General features: G+C 47.8%; 16 non-coding genes and 2 pseudogenes across 16 annotated transcripts; all 18 read left to right on the forward strand.

Annotated features, from left to right (window-relative positions):
• The first annotated feature begins 1,073 nt into the window (after window positions 1–1,073).
• LOC142274953 (U2 spliceosomal RNA) lies at window positions 1,074–1,264 on the forward strand. Its single transcript, XR_012739166.1, has one exon. It is a non-coding gene; the product is annotated as a U2 spliceosomal RNA (small nuclear RNA).
• Window positions 1,265–2,381: 1,117 nt separating this feature from the next.
• On the forward strand, window positions 2,382–2,572 carry LOC142274966 (U2 spliceosomal RNA). Its single transcript, XR_012739177.1, has one exon. It is a non-coding gene; the product is annotated as a U2 spliceosomal RNA (small nuclear RNA).
• Window positions 2,573–3,689: 1,117 nt separating this feature from the next.
• LOC142274978 (U2 spliceosomal RNA) lies at window positions 3,690–3,880 on the forward strand. The gene has a single exon (XR_012739188.1). It is a non-coding gene; the product is annotated as a U2 spliceosomal RNA (small nuclear RNA).
• A 1,117-nt stretch (window positions 3,881–4,997) lies between these two features.
• Window positions 4,998–5,188, forward strand: LOC142274990 (U2 spliceosomal RNA). The gene has a single exon (XR_012739198.1). It is a non-coding gene; the product is annotated as a U2 spliceosomal RNA (small nuclear RNA).
• Window positions 5,189–6,305: 1,117 nt separating this feature from the next.
• LOC142274997 (U2 spliceosomal RNA) lies at window positions 6,306–6,496 on the forward strand. The gene has a single exon (XR_012739199.1). It is a non-coding gene; the product is annotated as a U2 spliceosomal RNA (small nuclear RNA).
• A 1,117-nt stretch (window positions 6,497–7,613) lies between these two features.
• Window positions 7,614–7,804, forward strand: LOC142274987 (U2 spliceosomal RNA). The gene has a single exon (XR_012739196.1). It is a non-coding gene; the product is annotated as a U2 spliceosomal RNA (small nuclear RNA).
• Window positions 7,805–8,921: 1,117 nt separating this feature from the next.
• On the forward strand, window positions 8,922–9,112 carry LOC142274954 (U2 spliceosomal RNA). Its single transcript, XR_012739167.1, has one exon. It is a non-coding gene; the product is annotated as a U2 spliceosomal RNA (small nuclear RNA).
• Window positions 9,113–10,405: 1,293 nt separating this feature from the next.
• Window positions 10,406–10,607, forward strand: LOC142274989 (U2 spliceosomal RNA; annotated as a pseudogene).
• A 1,117-nt stretch (window positions 10,608–11,724) lies between these two features.
• Window positions 11,725–11,915, forward strand: LOC142274956 (U2 spliceosomal RNA). Its single transcript, XR_012739168.1, has one exon. It is a non-coding gene; the product is annotated as a U2 spliceosomal RNA (small nuclear RNA).
• Window positions 11,916–13,032: 1,117 nt separating this feature from the next.
• LOC142274957 (U2 spliceosomal RNA) lies at window positions 13,033–13,223 on the forward strand. Its single transcript, XR_012739169.1, has one exon. It is a non-coding gene; the product is annotated as a U2 spliceosomal RNA (small nuclear RNA).
• Window positions 13,224–14,340: 1,117 nt separating this feature from the next.
• LOC142274958 (U2 spliceosomal RNA) lies at window positions 14,341–14,531 on the forward strand. The gene has a single exon (XR_012739170.1). It is a non-coding gene; the product is annotated as a U2 spliceosomal RNA (small nuclear RNA).
• Window positions 14,532–15,648: 1,117 nt separating this feature from the next.
• On the forward strand, window positions 15,649–15,839 carry LOC142274959 (U2 spliceosomal RNA). The gene has a single exon (XR_012739171.1). It is a non-coding gene; the product is annotated as a U2 spliceosomal RNA (small nuclear RNA).
• Window positions 15,840–16,956: 1,117 nt separating this feature from the next.
• LOC142274960 (U2 spliceosomal RNA) lies at window positions 16,957–17,147 on the forward strand. The gene has a single exon (XR_012739172.1). It is a non-coding gene; the product is annotated as a U2 spliceosomal RNA (small nuclear RNA).
• Window positions 17,148–18,264: 1,117 nt separating this feature from the next.
• Window positions 18,265–18,455, forward strand: LOC142274962 (U2 spliceosomal RNA). Its single transcript, XR_012739173.1, has one exon. It is a non-coding gene; the product is annotated as a U2 spliceosomal RNA (small nuclear RNA).
• Window positions 18,456–19,572: 1,117 nt separating this feature from the next.
• LOC142274963 (U2 spliceosomal RNA) lies at window positions 19,573–19,763 on the forward strand. Its single transcript, XR_012739174.1, has one exon. It is a non-coding gene; the product is annotated as a U2 spliceosomal RNA (small nuclear RNA).
• Window positions 19,764–20,880: 1,117 nt separating this feature from the next.
• On the forward strand, window positions 20,881–21,071 carry LOC142274964 (U2 spliceosomal RNA). The gene has a single exon (XR_012739175.1). It is a non-coding gene; the product is annotated as a U2 spliceosomal RNA (small nuclear RNA).
• A 1,117-nt stretch (window positions 21,072–22,188) lies between these two features.
• On the forward strand, window positions 22,189–22,379 carry LOC142274965 (U2 spliceosomal RNA). Its single transcript, XR_012739176.1, has one exon. It is a non-coding gene; the product is annotated as a U2 spliceosomal RNA (small nuclear RNA).
• Window positions 22,380–23,496: 1,117 nt separating this feature from the next.
• Window positions 23,497–23,586, forward strand: LOC142274996 (U2 spliceosomal RNA; annotated as a pseudogene).
• The last annotated feature ends 2,865 nt before the right edge of the window (window positions 23,587–26,451 follow it).

Here is a 26,451-nt window from a genome sequence, read left to right on the forward strand (position 1 = left end):
ATTAGCCCGATTAGCGAATTGAAATGAATTTTTATCTAACACACTTTTTACTTGCTTTATTCATCCAAATAGCAAACTCATCACCACTCAACTTCACCAACTCTGCTATGTCCCGTGCAGTATCTTGTTGTCAGTCTAATCTAGATCATGTGTAATTGAATGGAATAGATCCCTTTTGGACAAAGTGGAGTCAGATGCTGCAGTGACCACAGGTGTGAGAGGATCTACAATTGGCATCTGGTGTTATCTCTCTGCTTCCACTCCAAATAAAGTTACCTGTTGTTACCTGAACGTCAAATACTAAGAATGGGCGGCCTATGAAAGAATTAGTACTTTCATTAAGTATACTAAACCGGCTAATTGGGAATAGACAAACTGTAAAAAGCCCTCTGAGAAAGCCCCTCTCTAACCTTTGTTAGTAAGCTTTTCTGTAGCCTGCCTGTTGATGTATTTTCGGTTTGAACAGTGCACAACATGAAGAGACGGAACACTGGCGGCTTGTCACAATGCCCCCCGATGACATCACAATAGCGCTGCTGCCTAGAAAACAAGCTGCGCAGAAGAAGTTGTTCTTTGGGTGGGAGGGTGGGCTAGTGGAAGGAGGGGGCAATCTCTTTTTTTCCCGGGTGGTAGGGGGATGACAGGAGAAGGGAAGCGGGTGGTGAGAAAGGTACAGAGGGCAGGGTTTGGGGGCTGGGAAGGAAAGGGAAAAGATTAGGGTTTGGGGATGATGAAAGGGCTTTCTACGGGTAAGGATGGCAAAGGGTGGCAGTGACGGAAAGTCAGGCAACCTGTCCTGTCCGTCTTTTTGTATCGTGAATTGGAAAGACTGCAAGGGGGAGGGGAGTTGCTTGCGCCCTAAAGGAGGAGTTATTCAGATTCATTGCAGTGGGCGGCGGCTGCAAAACGCACCATTCTTCTTGTTTTTGCTCTGCAAAGCAGCCTTTTCAAGGGTTGGCTTGGGTGACAAAATGTCTTGTGTAGGCGTGGGTTTGTCTCCCTCTCGCTCTCTCTCCCTAAGATGTGTCCGGCATAGGCCAGGGTGCCACTCGAGGCCCAAACCAATTCTGGTTATCGCTTCTCGGCCTTTTGGCTAAGATCAAGTGTAGTATCTGTTCTTATCAGTTTAATATCTGATACGTCCCCTATCTGGGGACCATATATTAAATGGATTTTTAGAACAGGGAGATGGAAAAAGAGCTTGCTCTGTCCACTCCACGCATTGACCTGGTATTGCAGTACCTCCAGGAACGGTGCACCCCTTCTTAACCCAGTTTCCAAAAGCAGAACTCGATTCACCTGATTCATATTAGCTCGATTAGCGAATTGAAATGAATTTTTATCTAACACACTTTTTACTTGCTTTATTCATCCAAATAGCAAACTCATCACCACTCAACTTCACCAACTCTGCTATGTCCCATGCAGTATCTTGTTGTCAGTCTAATCTAGATCATGTGTAATTGAATGGAATAGATCCCTTTTGGACAAAGTGGAGTCAGATGCTGCAGTGACCACAGGTGTGAGAGGATCTACAATTGGCATCTGGTGTTATCTCTCTGCTTCCACTCCAAATAAAGTTACCTGTCGTTACCTGAACGTCAAATACTAAGAATGGGCGGCCTATGAAAGAATTAGTACTTTCATTAAGTATACTAAACCGGCTAATTGGGAATAGACAAACTGTAAAAAGCCCTCTGAGAAAGCCCCTCTCTAACCTTTGTTAGTAAGCTTTTCTGTAGCCTGCCTGTTGATGTATTTTCGGTTTGAACAGTGCACAACATGAAGAGACGGAACACTGGCGGCTTGTCACAATGCCCCCCGATGACATCACAATAGCGCTGCTGCCTAGAAAACAAGCTGCGCAGAAGAAGTTGTTCTTTGGGTGGGAGGGTGGGCTAGTGGAAGGAGGGGGCAATCTCTTTTTTTCCCGGGTGGTAGGGGGATGACAGGAGAAGGGAAGCGGGTGGTGAGAAAGGTACAGAGGGCAGGGTTTGGGGGCTGGGAAGGAAAGGGAAAAGATTAGGGTTTGGGGATGATGAAAGGGCTTTCTACGGGTAAGGATGGCAAAGGGTGGCAGTGACGGAAAGTCAGGCAACCTGTCCTGTCCGTCTTTTTGTATCGTGAATTGGAAAGACTGCAAGGGGGAGGGGAGTTGCTTGCGCCCTAAAGGAGGAGTTATTCAGATTCATTGCAGTGGGCGGCGGCTGCAAAACGCACCATTCTTCTTGTTTTTGCTCTGCAAAGCAGCCTTTTCAAGGGTTGGCTTGGGTGACAAAATGTCTTGTGTAGGCGTGGGTTTGTCTCCCTCTCGCTCTCTCTCCCTAAGATGTGTCCGGCATAGGCCAGGGTGCCACTCGAGGCCCAAACCAATTCTGGTTATCGCTTCTCGGCCTTTTGGCTAAGATCAAGTGTAGTATCTGTTCTTATCAGTTTAATATCTGATACGTCCCCTATCTGGGGACCATATATTAAATGGATTTTTAGAACAGGGAGATGGAAAAAGAGCTTGCTCTGTCCACTCCACGCATTGACCTGGTATTGCAGTACCTCCAGGAACGGTGCACCCCTTCTTAACCCAGTTTCCAAAAGCAGAACTCGATTCACCTGATTCATATTAGCCCGATTAGCGAATTGAAATGAATTTTTATCTAACACACTTTTTACTTGCTTTATTCATCCAAATAGCAAACTCATCACCACTCAACTTCACCAACTCTGCTATGTCCCGTGCAGTATCTTGTTGTCAGTCTAATCTAGATCATGTGTAATTGAATGGAATAGATCCCTTTTGGACAAAGTGGAGTCAGATGCTGCAGTGACCACAGGTGTGAGAGGATCTACAATTGGCATCTGGTGTTATCTCTCTGCTTCCACTCCAAATAAAGTTACCTGTTGTTACCTGAACGTCAAATACTAAGAATGGGCGGCCTATGAAAGAATTAGTACTTTCATTAAGTATACTAAACCGGCTAATTGGGAATAGACAAACTGTAAAAAGCCCTCTGAGAAAGCCCCTCTCTAACCTTTGTTAGTAAGCTTTTCTGTAGCCTGCCTGTTGATGTATTTTCGGTTTGAACAGTGCACAACATGAAGAGACGGAACACTGGCGGCTTGTCACAATGCCCCCCGATGACATCACAATAGCGCTGCTGCCTAGAAAACAAGCTGCGCAGAAGAAGTTGTTCTTTGGGTGGGAGGGTGGGCTAGTGGAAGGAGGGGGCAATCTCTTTTTTTCCCGGGTGGTAGGGGGATGACAGGAGAAGGGAAGCGGGTGGTGAGAAAGGTACAGAGGGCAGGGTTTGGGGGCTGGGAAGGAAAGGGAAAAGATTAGGGTTTGGGGATGATGAAAGGGCTTTCTACGGGTAAGGATGGCAAAGGGTGGCAGTGACGGAAAGTCAGGCAACCTGTCCTGTCCGTCTTTTTGTATCGTGAATTGGAAAGACTGCAAGGGGGAGGGGAGTTGCTTGCGCCCTAAAGGAGGAGTTATTCAGATTCATTGCAGTGGGCGGCGGCTGCAAAACGCACCATTCTTCTTGTTTTTGCTCTGCAAAGCAGCCTTTTCAAGGGTTGGCTTGGGTGACAAAATGTCTTGTGTAGGCGTGGGTTTGTCTCCCTCTCGCTCTCTCTCCCTAAGATGTGTCCGGCATAGGCCAGGGTGCCACTCGAGGCCCAAACCAATTCTGGTTATCGCTTCTCGGCCTTTTGGCTAAGATCAAGTGTAGTATCTGTTCTTATCAGTTTAATATCTGATACGTCCCCTATCTGGGGACCATATATTAAATGGATTTTTAGAACAGGGAGATGGAAAAAGAGCTTGCTCTGTCCACTCCACGCATTGACCTGGTATTGCAGTACCTCCAGGAACGGTGCACCCCTTCTTAACCCAGTTTCCAAAAGCAGAACTCGATTCACCTGATTCATATTAGCCCGATTAGCGAATTGAAATGAATTTTTATCTAACACACTTTTTACTTGCTTTATTCATCCAAATAGCAAACTCATCACCACTCAACTTCACCAACTCTGCTATGTCCCGTGCAGTATCTTGTTGTCAGTCTAATCTAGATCATGTGTAATTGAATGGAATAGATCCCTTTTGGACAAAGTGGAGTCAGATGCTGCAGTGACCACAGGTGTGAGAGGATCTACAATTGGCATCTGGTGTTATCTCTCTGCTTCCACTCCAAATAAAGTTACCTGTTGTTACCTGAACGTCAAATACTAAGAATGGGCGGCCTATGAAAGAATTAGTACTTTCATTAAGTATACTAAACCGGCTAATTGGGAATAGACAAACTGTAAAAAGCCCTCTGAGAAAGCCCCTCTCTAACCTTTGTTAGTAAGCTTTTCTGTAGCCTGCCTGTTGATGTATTTTCGGTTTGAACAGTGCACAACATGAAGAGACGGAACACTGGCGGCTTGTCACAATGCCCCCCGATGACATCACAATAGCGCTGCTGCCTAGAAAACAAGCTGCGCAGAAGAAGTTGTTCTTTGGGTGGGAGGGTGGGCTAGTGGAAGGAGGGGGCAATCTCTTTTTTTCCCGGGTGGTAGGGGGATGACAGGAGAAGGGAAGCGGGTGGTGAGAAAGGTACAGAGGGCAGGGTTTGGGGGCTGGGAAGGAAAGGGAAAAGATTAGGGTTTGGGGATGATGAAAGGGCTTTCTACGGGTAAGGATGGCAAAGGGTGGCAGTGACGGAAAGTCAGGCAACCTGTCCTGTCCGTCTTTTTGTATCGTGAATTGGAAAGACTGCAAGGGGGAGGGGAGTTGCTTGCGCCCTAAAGGAGGAGTTATTCAGATTCATTGCAGTGGGCGGCGGCTGCAAAACGCACCATTCTTCTTGTTTTTGCTCTGCAAAGCAGCCTTTTCAAGGGTTGGCTTGGGTGACAAAATGTCTTGTGTAGGCGTGGGTTTGTCTCCCTCTCGCTCTCTCTCCCTAAGATGTGTCCGGCATAGGCCAGGGTGCCACTCGAGGCCCAAACCAATTCTGGTTATCGCTTCTCGGCCTTTTGGCTAAGATCAAGTGTAGTATCTGTTCTTATCAGTTTAATATCTGATACGTCCCCTATCTGGGGACCATATATTAAATGGATTTTTAGAACAGGGAGATGGAAAAAGAGCTTGCTCTGTCCACTCCACGCATTGACCTGGTATTGCAGTACCTCCAGGAACGGTGCACCCCTTCTTAACCCAGTTTCCAAAAGCAGAACTCGATTCACCTGATTCATATTAGCCCGATTAGCGAATTGAAATGAATTTTTATCTAACACACTTTTTACTTGCTTTATTCATCCAAATAGCAAACTCATCACCACTCAACTTCACCAACTCTGCTATGTCCCGTGCAGTATCTTGTTGTCAGTCTAATCTAGATCATGTGTAATTGAATGGAATAGATCCCTTTTGGACAAAGTGGAGTCAGATGCTGCAGTGACCACAGGTGTGAGAGGATCTACAATTGGCATCTGGTGTTATCTCTCTGCTTCCACTCCAAATAAAGTTACCTGTTGTTACCTGAACGTCAAATACTAAGAATGGGCGGCCTATGAAAGAATTAGTACTTTCATTAAGTATACTAAACCGGCTAATTGGGAATAGACAAACTGTAAAAAGCCCTCTGAGAAAGCCCCTCTCTAACCTTTGTTAGTAAGCTTTTCTGTAGCCTGCCTGTTGATGTATTTTCGGTTTGAACAGTGCACAACATGAAGAGACGGAACACTGGCGGCTTGTCACAATGCCCCCCGATGACATCACAATAGCGCTGCTGCCTAGAAAACAAGCTGCGCAGAAGAAGTTGTTCTTTGGGTGGGAGGGTGGGCTAGTGGAAGGAGGGGGCAATCTCTTTTTTTCCCGGGTGGTAGGGGGATGACAGGAGAAGGGAAGCGGGTGGTGAGAAAGGTACAGAGGGCAGGGTTTGGGGGCTGGGAAGGAAAGGGAAAAGATTAGGGTTTGGGGATGATGAAAGGGCTTTCTACGGGTAAGGATGGCAAAGGGTGGCAGTGACGGAAAGTCAGGCAACCTGTCCTGTCCGTCTTTTTGTATCGTGAATTGGAAAGACTGCAAGGGGGAGGGGAGTTGCTTGCGCCCTAAAGGAGGAGTTATTCAGATTCATTGCAGTGGGCGGCGGCTGCAAAACGCACCATTCTTCTTGTTTTTGCTCTGCAAAGCAGCCTTTTCAAGGGTTGGCTTGGGTGACAAAATGTCTTGTGTAGGCGTGGGTTTGTCTCCCTCTCGCTCTCTCTCCCTAAGATGTGTCCGGCATAGGCCAGGGTGCCACTCGAGGCCCAAACCAATTCTGGTTATCGCTTCTCGGCCTTTTGGCTAAGATCAAGTGTAGTATCTGTTCTTATCAGTTTAATATCTGATACGTCCCCTATCTGGGGACCATATATTAAATGGATTTTTAGAACAGGGAGATGGAAAAAGAGCTTGCTCTGTCCACTCCACGCATTGACCTGGTATTGCAGTACCTCCAGGAACGGTGCACCCCTTCTTAACCCAGTTTCCAAAAGCAGAACTCGATTCACCTGATTCATATTAGCCCGATTAGCGAATTGAAATGAATTTTTATCTAACACACTTTTTACTTGCTTTATTCATCCAAATAGCAAACTCATCACCACTCAACTTCACCAACTCTGCTATGTCCCGTGCAGTATCTTGTTGTCAGTCTAATCTAGATCATGTGTAATTGAATGGAATAGATCCCTTTTGGACAAAGTGGAGTCAGATGCTGCAGTGACCACAGGTGTGAGAGGATCTACAATTGGCATCTGGTGTTATCTCTCTGCTTCCACTCCAAATAAAGTTACCTGTTGTTACCTGAACGTCAAATACTAAGAATGGGCGGCCTATGAAAGAATTAGTACTTTCATTAAGTATACTAAACCGGCTAATTGGGAATAGACAAACTGTAAAAAGCCCTCTGAGAAAGCCCCTCTCTAACCTTTGTTAGTAAGCTTTTCTGTAGCCTGCCTGTTGATGTATTTTCGGTTTGAACAGTGCACAACATGAAGAGACGGAACACTGGTGGCTTGTCACAATGCCCCCCGATGACATCACAATAGCGCTGCTGCCTAGAAAACAAGCTGCGCAGAAGAAGTTGTTCTTTGGGTGGGAGGGTGGGCTAGTGGAAGGAGGGGGCAATCTCTTTTTTTCCCGGGTGGTAGGGGGATGACAGGAGAAGGGAAGCGGGTGGTGAGAAAGGTACAGAGGGCAGGGTTTGGGGGCTGGGAAGGAAAGGGAAAAGATTAGGGTTTGGGGATGATGAAAGGGCTTTCTACGGGTAAGGATGGCAAAGGGTGGCAGTGACGGAAAGTCAGGCAACCTGTCCTGTCCGTCTTTTTGTATCGTGAATTGGAAAGACTGCAAGGGGGAGGGGAGTTGCTTGCGCCCTAAAGGAGGAGTTATTCAGATTCATTGCAGTGGGCGGCGGCTGCAAAACGCACCATTCTTCTTGTTTTTGCTCTGCAAAGCAGCCTTTTCAAGGGTTGGCTTGGGTGACAAAATGTCTTGTGTAGGCGTGGGTTTGTCTCCCTCTCGCTCTCTCTCCCTAAGATGTGTCCGGCATAGGCCAGGGTGCCACTCGAGGCCCAAACCAATTCTGGTTATCGCTTCTCGGCCTTTTGGCTAAGATCAAGTGTAGTATCTGTTCTTATCAGTTTAATATCTGATACGTCCCCTATCTGGGGACCATATATTAAATGGATTTTTAGAACAGGGAGATGGAAAAAGAGCTTGCTCTGTCCACTCCACGCATTGACCTGGTATTGCAGAACCTCCAGGAACGGTGCACCCCTTCTTAACCCAGTTTCCAAAAGCAGAACTCGATTCACCTGATTCATATTAGCCCGATTAGCGAATTGAAATGAATTTTTATCTAACACACTTTTTACTTGCTTTATTCATCCAAATAGCAAACTCATCACCACTCAACTTCACCAACTCTGCTATGTCCCGTGCAGTATCTTATTGTCAGTCTAATCTAGATCATGTGTAATTGAATGGAATAGATCCCTTTTGGACAAAGTGGAGTCAGATGCTGCAGTGACCACAGGTGTGAGAGGATCTACAATTGGCATCTGGTGTTATCTCTCTGCTTCCACTCCAAATAAAGTTACCTGTTGTTACCTGAACGTCAAATACTAAGAATGGGCGGCCTATGAAAGAATTAGTACTTTCATTAAGTATACTAAACCGGCTAATTGGGAATAGACAAACTGTAAAAAGCCCTCTGAGAAAGCCCCTCTCTAACCTTTGTTAGTAAGCTTTTCTGTAGCCTGCCTGTTGATGTATTTTCGGTTTGAACAGTGCACAACATGAAGAGACGGAACACTGGCGGCTTGTCACAATGCCCCCCGATGACATCACAATAGCGCTGCTGCCTAGAAAACAAGCTGCGCAGAAGAAGTTGTTCTTTGGGTGGGAGGGTGGGCTAGTGGAAGGAGGGGGCAATCTCTTTTTTTCCCGGGTGGTAGGGGGATGACAGGAGAAGGGAAGCGGGTGGTGAGAAAGGTACAGAGGGCAGGGTTTGGGAGCTGGGAAGGAAAGGGAAAAGATTAGGGTTTGGGGATGATGAAAGGGCTTTCTACGGGTAAGGATGGCAAAGGGTGGCAGTGACGGAAAGTCAGGCAACCTGTCCTGTCCGTCTTTTTGTATCGTGAATTGGAAAGACTGCAAGGGGGAGGGGAGTTGCTTGCGCCCTAAAGGAGGAGTTATTCAGATTCATTGCAGTGGGCGGCGGCTGCAAAACGCACCATTCTTCTTGTTTTTGCTCTGCAAAGCAGCCTTTTCAAGGGTTGGCTTGGGTGACAAAATGTCTTGTGTAGGCGTGGGTTTGTCTCCCTCTCGCTCTCTCTCCCTAAGATGTGTCCGGCATAGGCCAGGGTGCCACTCGAGGCCCAAACCAATTCTGGTTATCGCTTCTCGGCCTTTTGGCTAAGATCAAGTGTAGTATCTGTTCTTATCAGTTTAATATCTGATACGTCCCCTATCTGGGGACCATATATTAAATGGATTTTTAGAACAGGGAGATGGAAAAAGAGCTTGCTCTGTCCACTCCACGCATTGACCTGGTATTGCAGTACCTCCAGGAACGGTGCACCCCTTCTTAACCCAGTTTCCAAAAGCAGAACTCGATTCACCTGATTCATATTAGCCCGATTAGCGAATTGAAATGAATTTTTATCTAACACACTTTTTACTTGCTTTATTCATCCAAATAGCAAACTCATCACCACTCAACTTCACCAACTCTGCTATGTCCCGTGCAGTATCTTGTTGTCAGTCTAATCTAGATCATGTGTAATTGAATGGAATAGATCCCTTTTGGATAAAGTGGAGTCAGATGCTGCAGTGACCACAGGTGTGAGAGGATCTACAATTGGCATCTGGTGTTATCTCTCTGCTTCCACTCCAAATAAAGTTACCTGTTGTTACCTGAACGTCAAATACTAAGAATGGGCGGCCTATGAAAGAATTAGTACTTTCATTAAGTATACTAAACCGGCTAATTGGGAATAGACAAACTGTAAAAAGCCCTCTGAGAAAGCCCCTCTCTAACCTTTGTTAGTAAGCTTTTCTGTAGCCTGCCTGTTGATGTATTTTCGGTTTGAACAGTGCACAACATGAAGAGACGGAACACTGGCTGCTTGTCACAATGCCCCCCGATGACATCACAATAGCGCTGCTGCCTAGAAAACAAGCTGCGCAGAAGAAGTTGTTCTTTGGGTGGGAGGGTGGGCTAGTGGAAGGAGGGGGCAATCTCTTTTTTTCCCGGGTGGTAGGGGGATGACAGGAGAAGGGAAGCGGGTGGTGAGAAAGGTACAGAGGGCAGGGTTTGGGGGCTGGGAAGGAAAGGGAAAAGATTAGGGTTTGGGGATGATGAAAGGGCTTTCTACGGGTAAGGATGGCAAAGGGTGGCAGTGACGGAAAGTCAGGCAACCTGTCCTGTCCGTCTTTTTGTATCGTGAATTGGAAAGACTGCAAGGGGGAGGGGAGTTGCTTGCGCCCTAAAGGAGGAGTTATTCAGATTCATTGCAGTGGGCGGCGGCTGCAAAACGCACCATTCTTCTTGTTTTTGCTCTGCAAAGCAGCCTTTTCAAGGGTTGGCTTGGGTGACAAAATGTCTTGTGTAGGCGTGGGTTTGTCTCCCTCTCGCTCTCTCTCCCTAAGATGTGTCCGGCATAGGCCAGGGTGCCACTCGAGGCCCAAACCAATTCTGGTTATCGCTTCTCGGCCTTTTGGCTAAGATCAAGTGTAGTTTGGGAGGGTACTACCTTGGTTGGTGCTGAAAGGTGCCAGGGTATTGCACAACTGCTGACCTTGGGGGAGTGTGCATCGTAGGATGTCATAGCCCTCTTGTGACGGACGGTTACCTGGGCAACGAGAGGCGGTCACTTTATTATTTTCAAACTCATCCTTCAAAAAAAAAAAAAAAAAAAAAAAAAAATCTGTTCTTATCAGTTTAATATCTGATACGTCCCCTATCTGGGGACCATATATTAAATGGATTTTTAGAACAGGGAGATGGAAAAAGAGCTTGCTCTGTCCACTCCACGCATTGACCTGGTATTGCAGTACCTCCAGGAACGGTGCACCCCTTCTTAACCCAGTTTCCAAAAGCAGAACTCGATTCACCTGATTCATATTAGCCCGATTAGCGAATTGAAATGAATTTTTATCTAACACACTTTTTACTTGCTTTATTCATCCAAATAGCAAACTCATCACCACTCAACTTCACCAACTCTGCTATGTCCCGTGCAGTATCTTGTTGTCAGTCTAATCTAGATCATGTGTAATTGAATGGAATAGATCCCTTTTGGACAAAGTGGAGTCAGATGCTGCAGTGACCACAGGTGTGAGAGGATCTACAATTGGCATCTGGTGTTATCTCTCTGCTTCCACTCCAAATAAAGTTACCTGTTGTTACCTGAACGTCAAATACTAAGAATGGGCGGCCTATGAAAGAATTAGTACTTTCATTAAGTATACTAAACCGGCTAATTGGGAATAGACAAACTGTAAAAAGCCCTCTGAGAAAGCCCCTCTCTAACCTTTGTTAGTAAGCTTTTCTGTAGCCTGCCTGTTGATGTATTTTCGGTTTGAACAGTGCACAACATGAAGAGACGGAACACTGGTGGCTTGTCACAATGCCCCCCGATGACATCACAATAGCGCTGCTGCCTAGAAAACAAGCTGCGCAGAAGAAGTTGTTCTTTGGGTGGGAGGGTGGGCTAGTGGAAGGAGGGGGCAATCTCTTTTTTTCCCGGGTGGTAGGGGGATGACAGGAGAAGGGAAGCGGGTGGTGAGAAAGGTACAGAGGGCAGGGTTTGGGGGCTGGGAAGGAAAGGGAAAAGATTAGGGTTTGGGGATGATGAAAGGGCTTTCTACGGGTAAGGATGGCAAAGGGTGGCAGTGACGGAAAGTCAGGCAACCTGTCCTGTCCGTCTTTTTGTATCGTGAATTGGAAAGACTGCAAGGGGGAGGGGAGTTGCTTGCGCCCTAAAGGAGGAGTTATTCAGATTCATTGCAGTGGGCGGCGGCTGCAAAACGCACCATTCTTCTTGTTTTTGCTCTGCAAAGCAGCCTTTTCAAGGGTTGGCTTGGGTGACAAAATGTCTTGTGTAGGCGTGGGTTTGTCTCCCTCTCGCTCTCTCTCCCTAAGATGTGTCCGGCATAGGCCAGGGTGCCACTCGAGGCCCAAACCAATTCTGGTTATCGCTTCTCGGCCTTTTGGCTAAGATCAAGTGTAGTATCTGTTCTTATCAGTTTAATATCTGATACGTCCCCTATCTGGGGACCATATATTAAATGGATTTTTAGAACAGGGAGATGGAAAAAGAGCTTGCTCTGTCCACTCCACGCATTGACCTGGTATTGCAGTACCTCCAGGAACGGTGCACCCCTTCTTAACCCAGTTTCCAAAAGCAGAACTCGATTCACCTGATTCATATTAGCCCGATTAGCGAATTGAAATGAATTTTTATCTAACACACTTTTTACTTGCTTTATTCATCCAAATAGCAAACTCATCACCACTCAACTTCACCAACTCTGCTATGTCCCGTGCAGTATCTTGTTGTCAGTCTAATCTAGATCATGTGTAATTGAATGGAATAGATCCCTTTTGGACAAAGTGGAGTCAGATGCTGCAGTGACCACAGGTGTGAGAGGATCTACAATTGGCATCTGGTGTTATCTCTCTGCTTCCACTCCAAATAAAGTTACCTGTTGTTACCTGAACGTCAAATACTAAGAATGGGCGGCCTATGAAAGAATTAGTACTTTCATTAAGTATACTAAACCGGCTAATTGGGAATAGACAAACTGTAAAAAGCCCTCTGAGAAAGCCCCTCTCTAACCTTTGTTAGTAAGCTTTTCTGTAGCCTGCCTGTTGATGTATTTTCGGTTTGAACAGTGCACAACATGAAGAGACGGAACACTGGCGGCTTGTCACAATGCCCCCCGATGACATCACAATAGCGCTGCTGCCTAGAAAACAAGCTGCGCAGAAGAAGTTGTTCTTTGGGTGGGAGGGTGGGCTAGTGGAAGGAGGGGGCAATCTCTTTTTTTCCCGGGTGGTAGGGGGATGACAGGAGAAGGGAAGCGGGTGGTGAGAAAGGTACAGAGGGCAGGGTTTGGGGGCTGGGAAGGAAAGGGAAAAGATTAGGGTTTGGGGATGATGAAAGGGCTTTCTACGGGTAAGGATGGCAAAGGGTGGCAGTGACGGAAAGTCAGGCAACCTGTCCTGTCCGTCTTTTTGTATCGTGAATTGGAAAGACTGCAAGGGGGAGGGGAGTTGCTTGCGCCCTAAAGGAGGAGTTATTCAGATTCATTGCAGTGGGCGGCGGCTGCAAAACGCACCATTCTTCTTGTTTTTGCTCTGCAAAGCAGCCTTTTCAAGGGTTGGCTTGGGTGACAAAATGTCTTGTGTAGGCGTGGGTTTGTCTCCCTCTCGCTCTCTCTCCCTAAGATGTGTCCGGCATAGGCCAGGGTGCCACTCGAGGCCCAAACCAATTCTGGTTATCGCTTCTCGGCCTTTTGGCTAAGATCAAGTGTAGTATCTGTTCTTATCAGTTTAATATCTGATACGTCCCCTATCTGGGGACCATATATTAAATGGATTTTTAGAACAGGGAGATGGAAAAAGAGCTTGCTCTGTCCACTCCACGCATTGACCTGGTATTGCAGTACCTCCAGGAACGGTGCACCCCTTCTTAACCCAGTTTCCAAAAGCAGAACTCGATTCACCTGATTCATATTAGCCCGATTAGCGAATTGAAATGAATTTTTATCTAACACACTTTTTACTTGCTTTATTCATCCAAATAGCAAACTCATCACCACTCAACTTCACCAACTCTGCTATGTCCCGTGCAGTATCTTGTTGTCAGTCTAATCTAGATCATGTGTAATTGAATGGAATAGATCCCTTTTGGACAAAGTGGAGTCAGATGCTGCAGTGACCACAGGTGTGAGAGGATCTACAATTGGCATCTGGTGTTATCTCTCTGCTTCCACTCCAAATAAAGTTACCTGTTGTTACCTGAACGTCAAATACTAAGAATGGGCGGCCTATGAAAGAATTAGTACTTTCATTAAGTATACTAAACCGGCTAATTGGGAATAGACAAACTGTAAAAAGCCCTCTGAGAAAGCCCCTCTCTAACCTTTGTTAGTAAGCTTTTCTGTAGCCTGCCTGTTGATGTATTTTCGGTTTGAACAGTGCACAACATGAAGAGACGGAACACTGGCGGCTTGTCACAATGCCCCCCGATGACATCACAATAGCGCTGCTGCCTAGAAAACAAGCTGCGCAGAAGAAGTTGTTCTTTGGGTGGGAGGGTGGGCTAGTGGAAGGAGGGGGCAATCTCTTTTTTTCCCGGGTGGTAGGGGGATGACAGGAGAAGGGAAGCGGGTGGTGAGAAAGGTACAGAGGGCAGGGTTTGGGGGCTGGGAAGGAAAGGGAAAAGATTAGGGTTTGGGGATGATGAAAGGGCTTTCTACGGGTAAGGATGGCAAAGGGTGGCAGTGACGGAAAGTCAGGCAACCTGTCCTGTCCGTCTTTTTGTATCGTGAATTGGAAAGACTGCAAGGGGGAGGGGAGTTGCTTGCGCCCTAAAGGAGGAGTTATTCAGATTCATTGCAGTGGGCGGCGGCTGCAAAACGCACCATTCTTCTTGTTTTTGCTCTGCAAAGCAGCCTTTTCAAGGGTTGGCTTGGGTGACAAAATGTCTTGTGTAGGCGTGGGTTTGTCTCCCTCTCGCTCTCTCTCCCTAAGATGTGTCCGGCATAGGCCAGGGTGCCACTCGAGGCCCAAACCAATTCTGGTTATCGCTTCTCGGCCTTTTGGCTAAGATCAAGTGTAGTATCTGTTCTTATCAGTTTAATATCTGATACGTCCCCTATCTGGGGACCATATATTAAATGGATTTTTAGAACAGGGAGATGGAAAAAGAGCTTGCTCTGTCCACTCCACGCATTGACCTGGTATTGCAGTACCTCCAGGAACGGTGCACCCCTTCTTAACCCAGTTTCCAAAAGCAGAACTCGATTCACCTGATTCATATTAGCCCGATTAGCGAATTGAAATGAATTTTTATCTAACACACTTTTTACTTGCTTTATTCATCCAAATAGCAAACTCATCACCACTCAACTTCACCAACTCTGCTATGTCCCGTGCAGTATCTTGTTGTCAGTCTAATCTAGATCATGTGTAATTGAATGGAATAGATCCCTTTTGGACAAAGTGGAGTCAGATGCTGCAGTGACCACAGGTGTGAGAGGATCTACAATTGGCATCTGGTGTTATCTCTCTGCTTCCACTCCAAATAAAGTTACCTGTTGTTACCTGAACGTCAAATACTAAGAATGGGCGGCCTATGAAAGAATTAGTACTTTCATTAAGTATACTAAACCGGCTAATTGGGAATAGACAAACTGTAAAAAGCCCTCTGAGAAAGCCCCTCTCTAACCTTTGTTAGTAAGCTTTTCTGTAGCCTGCCTGTTGATGTATTTTCGGTTTGAACAGTGCACAACATGAAGAGACGGAACACTGGCGGCTTGTCACAATGCCCCCCGATGACATCACAATAGCGCTGCTGCCTAGAAAACAAGCTGCGCAGAAGAAGTTGTTCTTTGGGTGGGAGGGTGGGCTAGTGGAAGGAGGGGGCAATCTCTTTTTTTCCCGGGTGGTAGGGGGATGACAGGAGAAGGGAAGCGGGTGGTGAGAAAGGTACAGAGGGCAGGGTTTGGGGGCTGGGAAGGAAAGGGAAAAGATTAGGGTTTGGGGATGATGAAAGGGCTTTCTACGGGTAAGGATGGCAAAGGGTGGCAGTGACGGAAAGTCAGGCAACCTGTCCTGTCCGTCTTTTTGTATCGTGAATTGGAAAGACTGCAAGGGGGAGGGGAGTTGCTTGCGCCCTAAAGGAGGAGTTATTCAGATTCATTGCAGTGGGCGGCGGCTGCAAAACGCACCATTCTTCTTGTTTTTGCTCTGCAAAGCAGCCTTTTCAAGGGTTGGCTTGGGTGACAAAATGTCTTGTGTAGGCGTGGGTTTGTCTCCCTCTCGCTCTCTCTCCCTAAGATGTGTCCGGCATAGGCCAGGGTGCCACTCGAGGCCCAAACCAATTCTGGTTATCGCTTCTCGGCCTTTTGGCTAAGATCAAGTGTAGTATCTGTTCTTATCAGTTTAATATCTGATACGTCCCCTATCTGGGGACCATATATTAAATGGATTTTTAGAACAGGGAGATGGAAAAAGAGCTTGCTCTGTCCACTCCACGCATTGACCTGGTATTGCAGTACCTCCAGGAACGGTGCACCCCTTCTTAACCCAGTTTCCAAAAGCAGAACTCGATTCACCTGATTCATATTAGCCCGATTAGCGAATTGAAATGAATTTTTATCTAACACACTTTTTACTTGCTTTATTCATCCAAATAGCAAACTCATCACCACTCAACTTCACCAACTCTGCTATGTCCCGTGCAGTATCTTGTTGTCAGTCTAATCTAGATCATGTGTAATTGAATGGAATAGATCCCTTTTGGACAAAGTGGAGTCAGATGCTGCAGTGACCACAGGTGTGAGAGGATCTACAATTGGCATCTGGTGTTATCTCTCTGCTTCCACTCCAAATAAAGTTACCTGTTGTTACCTGAACGTCAAATACTAAGAATGGGCGGCCTATGAAAGAATTAGTACTTTCATTAAGTATACTAAACCGGCTAATTGGGAATAGACAAACTGTAAAAAGCCCTCTGAGAAAGCCCCTCTCTAACCTTTGTTAGTAAGCTTTTCTGTAGCCTGCCTGTTGATGTATTTTCGGTTTGAACAGTGCACAACATGAAGAGACGGAACACTGGCGGCTTGTCACAATGCCCCCCGATGACATCACAATAGCGCTGCTGCCTAGAAAACAAGCTGCGCAGAAGAAGTTGTTCTTTGGGTGGGAGGGTGGGCTAGTGGAAGGAGGGGGCAATCTCTTTTTTTCCCGGGTGGTAGGGGGATGACAGGAGAAGGGAAGCGGGTGGTGAGAAAGGTACAGAGGGCAGGGTTTGGGGGCTGGGAAGGAAAGGGAAAAGATTAGGGTTTGGGGATGATGAAAGGGCTTTCTACGGGTAAGGATGGCAAAGGGTGGCAGTGACGGAAAGTCAGGCAACCTGTCCTGTCCGTCTTTTTGTATCGTGAATTGGAAAGACTGCAAGGGGGAGGGGAGTTGCTTGCGCCCTAAAGGAGGAGTTATTCAGATTCATTGCAGTGGGCGGCGGCTGCAAAACGCACCATTCTTCTTGTTTTTGCTCTGCAAAGCAGCCTTTTCAAGGGTTGGCTTGGGTGACAAAATGTCTTGTGTAGGCGTGGGTTTGTCTCCCTCTCGCTCTCTCTCCCTAAGATGTGTCCGGCATAGGCCAGGGTGCCACTCGAGGCCCAAACCAATTCTGGTTATCGCTTCTCGGCCTTTTGGCTAAGATCAAGTGTAGTATCTGTTCTTATCAGTTTAATATCTGATACGTCCCCTATCTGGGGACCATATATTAAATGGATTTTTAGAACAGGGAGATGGAAAAAGAGCTTGCTCTGTCCACTCCACGCATTGACCTGGTATTGCAGTACCTCCAGGAACGGTGCACCCCTTCTTAACCCAGTTTCCAAAAGCAGAACTCGATTCACCTGATTCATATTAGCCCGATTAGCGAATTGAAATGAATTTTTATCTAACACACTTTTTACTTGCTTTATTCATCCAAATAGCAAACTCATCACCACTCAACTTCACCAACTCTGCTATGTCCCGTGCAGTATCTTGTTGTCAGTCTAATCTAGATCATGTGTAATTGAATGGAATAGATCCCTTTTGGACAAAGTGGAGTCAGATGCTGCAGTGACCACAGGTGTGAGAGGATCTACAATTGGCATCTGGTGTTATCTCTCTGCTTCCACTCCAAATAAAGTTACCTGTTGTTACCTGAACGTCAAATACTAAGAATGGGCGGCCTATGAAAGAATTAGTACTTTCATTAAGTATACTAAACCGGCTAATTGGGAATAGACAAACTGTAAAAAGCCCTCTGAGAAAGCCCCTCTCTAACCTTTGTTAGTAAGCTTTTCTGTAGCCTGCCTGTTGATGTATTTTCGGTTTGAACAGTGCACAACATGAAGAGACGGAACACTGGCGGCTTGTCACAATGCCCCCCGATGACATCACAATAGCGCTGCTGCCTAGAAAACAAGCTGCGCAGAAGAAGTTGTTCTTTGGGTGGGAGGGTGGGCTAGTGGAAGGAGGGGGCAATCTCTTTTTTTCCCGGGTGGTAGGGGGATGACAGGAGAAGGGAAGCGGGTGGTGAGAAAGGTACAGAGGGCAGGGTTTGGGGGCTGGGAAGGAAAGGGAAAAGATTAGGGTTTGGGGATGATGAAAGGGCTTTCTACGGGTAAGGATGGCAAAGGGTGGCAGTGACGGAAAGTCAGGCAACCTGTCCTGTCCGTCTTTTTGTATCGTGAATTGGAAAGACTGCAAGGGGGAGGGGAGTTGCTTGCGCCCTAAAGGAGGAGTTATTCAGATTCATTGCAGTGGGCGGCGGCTGCAAAACGCACCATTCTTCTTGTTTTTGCTCTGCAAAGCAGCCTTTTCAAGGGTTGGCTTGGGTGACAAAATGTCTTGTGTAGGCGTGGGTTTGTCTCCCTCTCGCTCTCTCTCCCTAAGATGTGTCCGGCATAGGCCAGGGTGCCACTCGAGGCCCAAACCAATTCTGGTTATCGCTTCTCGGCCTTTTGGCTAAGATCAAGTGTAGTATCTGTTCTTATCAGTTTAATATCTGATACGTCCCCTATCTGGGGACCATATATTAAATGGATTTTTAGAACAGGGAGATGGAAAAAGAGCTTGCTCTGTCCACTCCACGCATTGACCTGGTATTGCAGTACCTCCAGGAACGGTGCACCCCTTCTTAACCCAGTTTCCAAAAGCAGAACTCGATTCACCTGATTCATATTAGCCCGATTAGCGAATTGAAATGAATTTTTATCTAACACACTTTTTACTTGCTTTATTCATCCAAATAGCAAACTCATCACCACTCAACTTCACCAACTCTGCTATGTCCCGTGCAGTATCTTGTTGTCAGTCTAATCTAGATCATGTGTAATTGAATGGAATAGATCCCTTTTGGACAAAGTGGAGTCAGATGCTGCAGTGACCACAGGTGTGAGAGGATCTACAATTGGCATCTGGTGTTATCTCTCTGCTTCCACTCCAAATAAAGTTACCTGTTGTTACCTGAACGTCAAATACTAAGAATGGGCGGCCTATGAAAGAATTAGTACTTTCATTAAGTATACTAAACCGGCTAATTGGGAATAGACAAACTGTAAAAAGCCCTCTGAGAAAGCCCCTCTCTAACCTTTGTTAGTAAGCTTTTCTGTAGCCTGCCTGTTGATGTATTTTCGGTTTGAACAGTGCACAACATGAAGAGACGGAACACTGGCGGCTTGTCACAATGCCCCCCGATGACATCACAATAGCGCTGCTGCCTAGAAAACAAGCTGCGCAGAAGAAGTTGTTCTTTGGGTGGGAGGGTGGGCTAGTGGAAGGAGGGGGCAATCTCTTTTTTTCCCGGGTGGTAGGGGGATGACAGGAGAAGGGAAGCGGGTGGTGAGAAAGGTACAGAGGGCAGGGTTTGGGGGCTGGGAAGGAAAGGGAAAAGATTAGGGTTTGGGGATGATGAAAGGGCTTTCTACGGGTAAGGATGGCAAAGGGTGGCAGTGACGGAAAGTCAGGCAACCTGTCCTGTCCGTCTTTTTGTATCGTGAATTGGAAAGACTGCAAGGGGGAGGGGAGTTGCTTGCGCCCTAAAGGAGGAGTTATTCAGATTCATTGCAGTGGGCGGCGGCTGCAAAACGCACCATTCTTCTTGTTTTTGCTCTGCAAAGCAGCCTTTTCAAGGGTTGGCTTGGGTGACAAAATGTCTTGTGTAGGCGTGGGTTTGTCTCCCTCTCGCTCTCTCTCCCTAAGATGTGTCCGGCATAGGCCAGGGTGCCACTCGAGGCCCAAACCAATTCTGGTTATCGCTTCTCGGCCTTTTGGCTAAGATCAAGTGTAGTATCTGTTCTTATCAGTTTAATATCTGATACGTCCCCTATCTGGGGACCATATATTAAATGGATTTTTAGAACAGGGAGATGGAAAAAGAGCTTGCTCTGTCCACTCCACGCATTGACCTGGTATTGCAGTACCTCCAGGAACGGTGCACCCCTTCTTAACCCAGTTTCCAAAAGCAGAACTCGATTCACCTGATTCATATTAGCCCGATTAGCGAATTGAAATGAATTTTTATCTAACACACTTTTTACTTGCTTTATTCATCCAAATAGCAAACTCATCACCACTCAACTTCACCAACTCTGCTATGTCCCGTGCAGTATCTTGTTGTCAGTCTAATCTAGATCATGTGTAATTGAATGGAATAGATCCCTTTTGGACAAAGTGGAGTCAGATGCTGCAGTGACCACAGGTGTGAGAGGATCTACAATTGGCATCTGGTGTTATCTCTCTGCTTCCACTCCAAATAAAGTTACCTGTTGTTACCTGAACGTCAAATACTAAGAATGGGCGGCCTATGAAAGAATTAGTACTTTCATTAAGTATACTAAACCGGCTAATTGGGAATAGACAAACTGTAAAAAGCCCTCTGAGAAAGCCCCTCTCTAACCTTTGTTAGTAAGCTTTTCTGTAGCCTGCCTGTTGATGTATTTTCGGTTTGAACAGTGCACAACATGAAGAGACGGAACACTGGCGGCTTGTCACAATGCCCCCCGATGACATCACAATAGCGCTGCTGCCTAGAAAACAAGCTGCGCAGAAGAAGTTGTTCTTTGGGTGGGAGGGTGGGCTAGTGGAAGGAGGGGGCAATCTCTTTTTTTCCCGGGTGGTAGGGGGATGACAGGAGAAGGGAAGCGGGTGGTGAGAAAGGTACAGAGGGCAGGGTTTGGGGGCTGGGAAGGAAAGGGAAAAGATTAGGGTTTGGGGATGATGAAAGGGCTTTCTACGGGTAAGGATGGCAAAGGGTGGCAGTGACGGAAAGTCAGGCAACCTGTCCTGTCCGTCTTTTTGTATCGTGAATTGGAAAGACTGCAAGGGGGAGGGGAGTTGCTTGCGCCCTAAAGGAGGAGTTATTCAGATTCATTGCAGTGGGCGGCGGCTGCAAAACGCACCATTCTTCTTGTTTTTGCTCTGCAAAGCAGCCTTTTCAAGGGTTGGCTTGGGTGACAAAATGTCTTGTGTAGGCGTGGGTTTGTCTCCCTCTCGCTCTCTCTCCCTAAGATGTGTCCGGCATAGGCCAGGGTGCCACTCGAGGCCCAAACCAATTCTGGTTATCGCTTCTCGGCCTTTTGGCTAAGATCAAGTGTAGTATCTGTTCTTATCAGTTTAATATCTGATACGTCCCCTATCTGGGGACCATATATTAAATGGATTTTTAGAACAGGGAGATGGAAAAAGAGCTTGCTCTGTCCACTCCACGCATTGACCTGGTATTGCAGTACCTCCAGGAACGGTGCACCCCTTCTTAACCCAGTTTCCAAAAGCAGAACTCGATTCACCTGATTCATATTAGCCCGATTAGCGAATTGAAATGAATTTTTATCTAACACACTTTTTACTTGCTTTATTCATCCAAATAGCAAACTCATCACCACTCAACTTCACCAACTCTGCTATGTCCCGTGCAGTATCTTGTTGTCAGTCTAATCTAGATCATGTGTAATTGAATGGAATAGATCCCTTTTGGACAAAGTGGAGTCAGATGCTGCAGTGACCACAGGTGTGAGAGGATCTACAATTGGCATCTGGTGTTATCTCTCTGCTTCCACTCCAAATAAAGTTACCTGTTGTTACCTGAACGTCAAATACTAAGAATGGGCGGCCTATGAAAGAATTAGTACTTTCATTAAGTATACTAAACCGGCTAATTGGGAATAGACAAACTGTAAAAAGCCCTCTGAGAAAGCCCCTCTCTAACCTTTGTTAGTAAGCTTTTCTGTAGCCTGCCTGTTGATGTATTTTCGGTTTGAACAGTGCACAACATGAAGAGACGGAACACTGGCGGCTTGTCACAATGCCCCCCGATGACATCACAATAGCGCTGCTGCCTAGAAAACAAGCTGCGCAGAAGAAGTTGTTCTTTGGGTGGGAGGGTGGGCTAGTGGAAGGAGGGGGCAATCTCTTTTTTTCCCGGGTGGTAGGGGGATGACAGGAGAAGGGAAGCGGGTGGTGAGAAAGGTACAGAGGGCAGGGTTTGGGGGCTGGGAAGGAAAGGGAAAAGATTAGGGTTTGGGGATGATGAAAGGGCTTTCTACGGGTAAGGATGGCAAAGGGTGGCAGTGACGGAAAGTCAGGCAACCTGTCCTGTCCGTCTTTTTGTATCGTGAATTGGAAAGACTGCAAGGGGGAGGGGAGTTGCTTGCGCCCTAAAGGAGGAGTTATTCAGATTCATTGCAGTGGGCGGCGGCTGCAAAACGCACCATTCTTCTTGTTTTTGCTCTGCAAAGCAGCCTTTTCAAGGGTTGGCTTGGGTGACAAAATGTCTTGTGTAGGCGTGGGTTTGTCTCCCTCTCGCTCTCTCTCCCTAAGATGTGTCCGGCATAGGCCAGGGTGCCACTCGAGGCCCAAACCAATTCTGGTTATCGCTTCTCGGCCTTTTGGCTAAGATCAAGTGTAGTATCTGTTCTTATCAGTTTAATATCTGATACGTCCCCTATCTGGGGACCATATATTAAATGGATTTTTAGAACAGGGAGATGGAAAAAGAGCTTGCTCTGTCCACTCCACGCATTGACCTGGTATTGCAGTACCTCCAGGAACGGTGCACCCCTTCTTAACCCAGTTTCCAAAAGCAGAACTCGATTCACCTGATTCATATTAGCCCGATTAGCGAATTGAAATGAATTTTTATCTAACACACTTTTTACTTGCTTTATTCATCCAAATAGCAAACTCATCACCACTCAACTTCACCAACTCTGCTATGTCCCGTGCAGTATCTTGTTGTCAGTCTAATCTAGATCATGTGTAATTGAATGGAATAGATCCCTTTTGGACAAAGTGGAGTCAGATGCTGCAGTGACCACAGGTGTGAGAGGATCTACAATTGGCATCTGGTGTTATCTCTCTGCTTCCACTCCAAATAAAGTTACCTGTTGTTACCTGAACGTCAAATACTAAGAATGGGCGGCCTATGAAAGAATTAGTACTTTCATTAAGTATACTAAACCGGCTAATTGGGAATAGACAAACTGTAAAAAGCCCTCTGAGAAAGCCCCTCTCTAACCTTTGTTAGTAAGCTTTTCTGTAGCCTGCCTGTTGATGTATTTTCGGTTTGAACAGTGCACAACATGAAGAGACGGAACACTGGCGGCTTGTCACAATGCCCCCCGATGACATCACAATAGCGCTGCTGCCTAGAAAACAAGCTGCGCAGAAGAAGTTGTTCTTTGGGTGGGAGGGTGGGCTAGTGGAAGGAGGGGGCAATCTCTTTTTTTCCCGGGTGGTAGGGGGATGACAGGAGAAGGGAAGCGGGTGGTGAGAAAGGTACAGAGGGCAGGGTTTGGGGGCTGGGAAGGAAAGGGAAAAGATTAGGGTTTGGGGATGATGAAAGGGCTTTCTACGGGTAAGGATGGCAAAGGGTGGCAGTGACGGAAAGTCAGGCAACCTGTCCTGTCCGTCTTTTTGTATCGTGAATTGGAAAGACTGCAAGGGGGAGGGGAGTTGCTTGCGCCCTAAAGGAGGAGTTATTCAGATTCATTGCAGTGGGCGGCGGCTGCAAAACGCACCATTCTTCTTGTTTTTGCTCTGCAAAGCAGCCTTTTCAAGGGTTGGCTTGGGTGACAAAATGTCTTGTGTAGGCGTGGGTTTGTCTCCCTCTCGCTCTCTCTCCCTAAGATGTGTCCGGCATAGGCCAGGGTGCCACTCGAGGCCCAAACCAATTCTGGTTATCGCTTCTCGGCCTTTTGGCTAAGATCAAGTGTAGTATCTGTTCTTATCAGAACAAACTGAGCTAGCTACACTTGACGAGATACGATCAGGGAGACGAGCTCCGAAGCCCAGCCGAGACCGGAAGAGGGAGATCGGACGGAAGAAGAGCTTGGCAGAAAGAAGCAAGAAGACGAAGGCTCGGAGAAGACTTGGGGAGACCAGAGGAACTTCGAGGAGGAACACAGCGGGAGAAGACACCCGGAGAAGAATCCAAGATCCAGCTCCGGGAACTCAAGCAGGAACCAGCCATGGCAAGCAAGCCAGAGAAGGCAGCCAAGAAGGCTCAGGACCCAGGGACCTCCAGGAAGGCTCATCCAGAGGCTTCTTCGGCCCAAGAGGCCCCTACCTCCGACGCCAGCCAGCCGGAGGGAGCCCGGACGCCGCCTGAAAAGGCTCCAACCCTGGAGCCTTGGATGCGGCAGACGGTCGCCCTGAAGCTAAAGGCGGTGGATGGTAGGTTGCCGGACATGTCCAGCGACGTGTTCTGCAAGAAGATGATTCTGGATCAGGGCTTCTCCAGGGCGGAAACCCTGAGTGTCCAGACCTTCATGACTGGCATTTTTCTGGTAACCTTTGCCACGGTGAATGCCTGCAGGAGATACTGGGAGGCGATGAACGCAGCGATGCCGGACTCCCCTTTTCATTCTTTTTTAGGATCCTGTCCTATACAGAGGGATGAGAAGAGGATCACGGTCTCCATGCGGAACCCGCACACCCCAGGAAGAGACATCTCCACGTTCCTGGGACGTCTCTGCACAGTGGTGAGGGAGCCATCCCACATCCTTAACGGCAACGGATTCTGGACGGGTAAGTGGTCAGTAACCGTTCGACTCTACAGGGAACCAGCATCCGAGGATGGTCTCCAGCACCTGCCCCCGACATTCTCTCTGGGAAACTCCTTTGGTCTCATCTACTACCCGGACATGCCACACAACTGCAGGAAATGTGGCGGGAAAGGGCATTCGATGAAGACCTGCAAGGAGGACGCCTGCAGGGTTTGCCGGGTGACGGGACACAGCTCCAAGGACTGCCCAAAGAAGAAGACTTGCAACCTATGTGGACAGGCGGACCACCTTTACAAGGACTGCCCACAGCGGGAGAAATCCTGGGCAAGGGTTGCCGCGGTGACCCAGTATCGGGTAGTCACAGCTTCGTCGACCAAGGCAGCTACGACCAAGGCCACAGAGGCCAAGGACAAGGCGGCCAAGAACCCGGCGACCGTGGCTCCAGCCGATGCCCCAGCAGCCACGGAGTCCAGGAAAAAGGGTAAGAAAACTGTTGCCCCCTCCCTGGTCCCCCCCCCTGTCACCCCTGTCCAAACCCCTCCCCCCCCGGCCAACCCTACTGAGGATTCCACTACCTCCACCTCATTTCCCTACTCCTCAGTTGGTCTCCTCACCCCCCCCCCAAAGCCCACTCTCCCTCCCCAGACCATGAGAGCAGAGGACCTCAGCACTCTTGCACTTTTCACCGAGGAGGATTTTCCAGCTCTTGTCTCCTCAGGTACAGGCCAAAGGAAAAGGAAGGTGGAAGATAGTCCTGTCGCAGAACCTTCCAAGCTGTTCATTGTGGATCCCAATCCACCCCAGGAAGAGGAGGATGGCCTCCTCCCAGAACCGGACGTGTTGGAGCAGATGGTGGAGTCCCTTGTGGCCGAAGAAGAAATGGAGGAGTCGGAAGCCACTGAGGCACCATCCCTGCTCGATCAGCTAGAAGAAGAGGGTCTGCTGGAGATACCCTTACCAGCAGGTGCCAAAGAGGAAGAACCGCCCGACCGGAGTGGTAACTAAGGCACACCGCCTGCGCTAACTTTCTCTTTCCTCCAATGACTGCTAACATTAACACCTTTTCCATTAATGTTAGGAGCATCAGAGACAAGTTCCGACGTCAGACAATTTTTGCGTTCCTTAACACTCAGTCTAGTGATGTATTTTTCCTGCAGGAATGCTCCCTTCCCTCCTCTAGGTCCTTCAACCATCTGGCCAGGGAGTGGACCCATGGCCCATCCTACTGGTCCGGCGGAGGCGACTGTAGGTCCGCGGGGGTCGCCGTGCTGATCAGGGGAAGCGCCTTCACATTGGACTCTGTTCAGGAAATCGTCTGCGGCAGGTTACTGCTCGTGGATGGCACCTGGGCGGGAGAACCTGTCAGGTTCATCAATGTGTACGCTTCTCCTGTGAAGAGCGATCGACTGGAGCTCCTCCAAGCCCTGCGCCCTCAGCTCGCTACCGCCAGGACGGTAGTGATGGCCGGGGATTTCAACTGCCCGATTGAGGAGGATGGACGCAGTTCTGGAACGGCTGCCAAGTTGGACGTCACATCCAAACTGCTCATTGAGATGGTGACCGAAGCCTCTCTTGTGGACGTTGTTGGCTCCATCGGACACGGATCCGTGAACTATTCATGGTGCCGATCCGATGGCTCGCTGCGTTCCAGGATTGACTTTGTGTTTACCTCTCGGGCGGTTGGGCGGAGTGGGCACTCGATGGTCCCCTGCTTCTTCTCTGACCACAGAGCCATTCACTTTCAAGGTGTGCTGGGCCATGGCTTCCCCATTGGCCCGGGCTCCTGGAAGCTGAACTGCTCTCTGCTGGAAAAGGGTGAGATTCTGGAGGAGCTTAGAGCTGCCTACTCCACGTGGCGGGCCTACAAGGCGGGCTTCCAGTCTGTTTCTGACTGGTGGGAATACGTTAAACTCGAGTTCCGTTTCTTCTTTCAGGCAAAGAGTCAACAACAGGCGGGTCTGAAGAGGAGGGACTTCAGGAGACTCCAGCGTGAGCTGCGTTCCCTGCAGGACCTTCTTCGATGCGGCTGGGACGTGAGAGAGGAGCTGGAGGAGACTAAGAGGAGCCTGAAAAAGCACTTCGAGGAGGAGTCCGAGCGAATTGTCTTCCGTTCCAAAGTGGAGAACCTG

The sequence above is a fragment of the Anomaloglossus baeobatrachus genome, unplaced genomic scaffold, assembly GCF_048569485.1.
Source record: "Anomaloglossus baeobatrachus isolate aAnoBae1 unplaced genomic scaffold, aAnoBae1.hap1 Scaffold_3810, whole genome shotgun sequence".
Taxonomy (NCBI): domain Eukaryota; kingdom Metazoa; phylum Chordata; class Amphibia; order Anura; family Aromobatidae; genus Anomaloglossus; species Anomaloglossus baeobatrachus.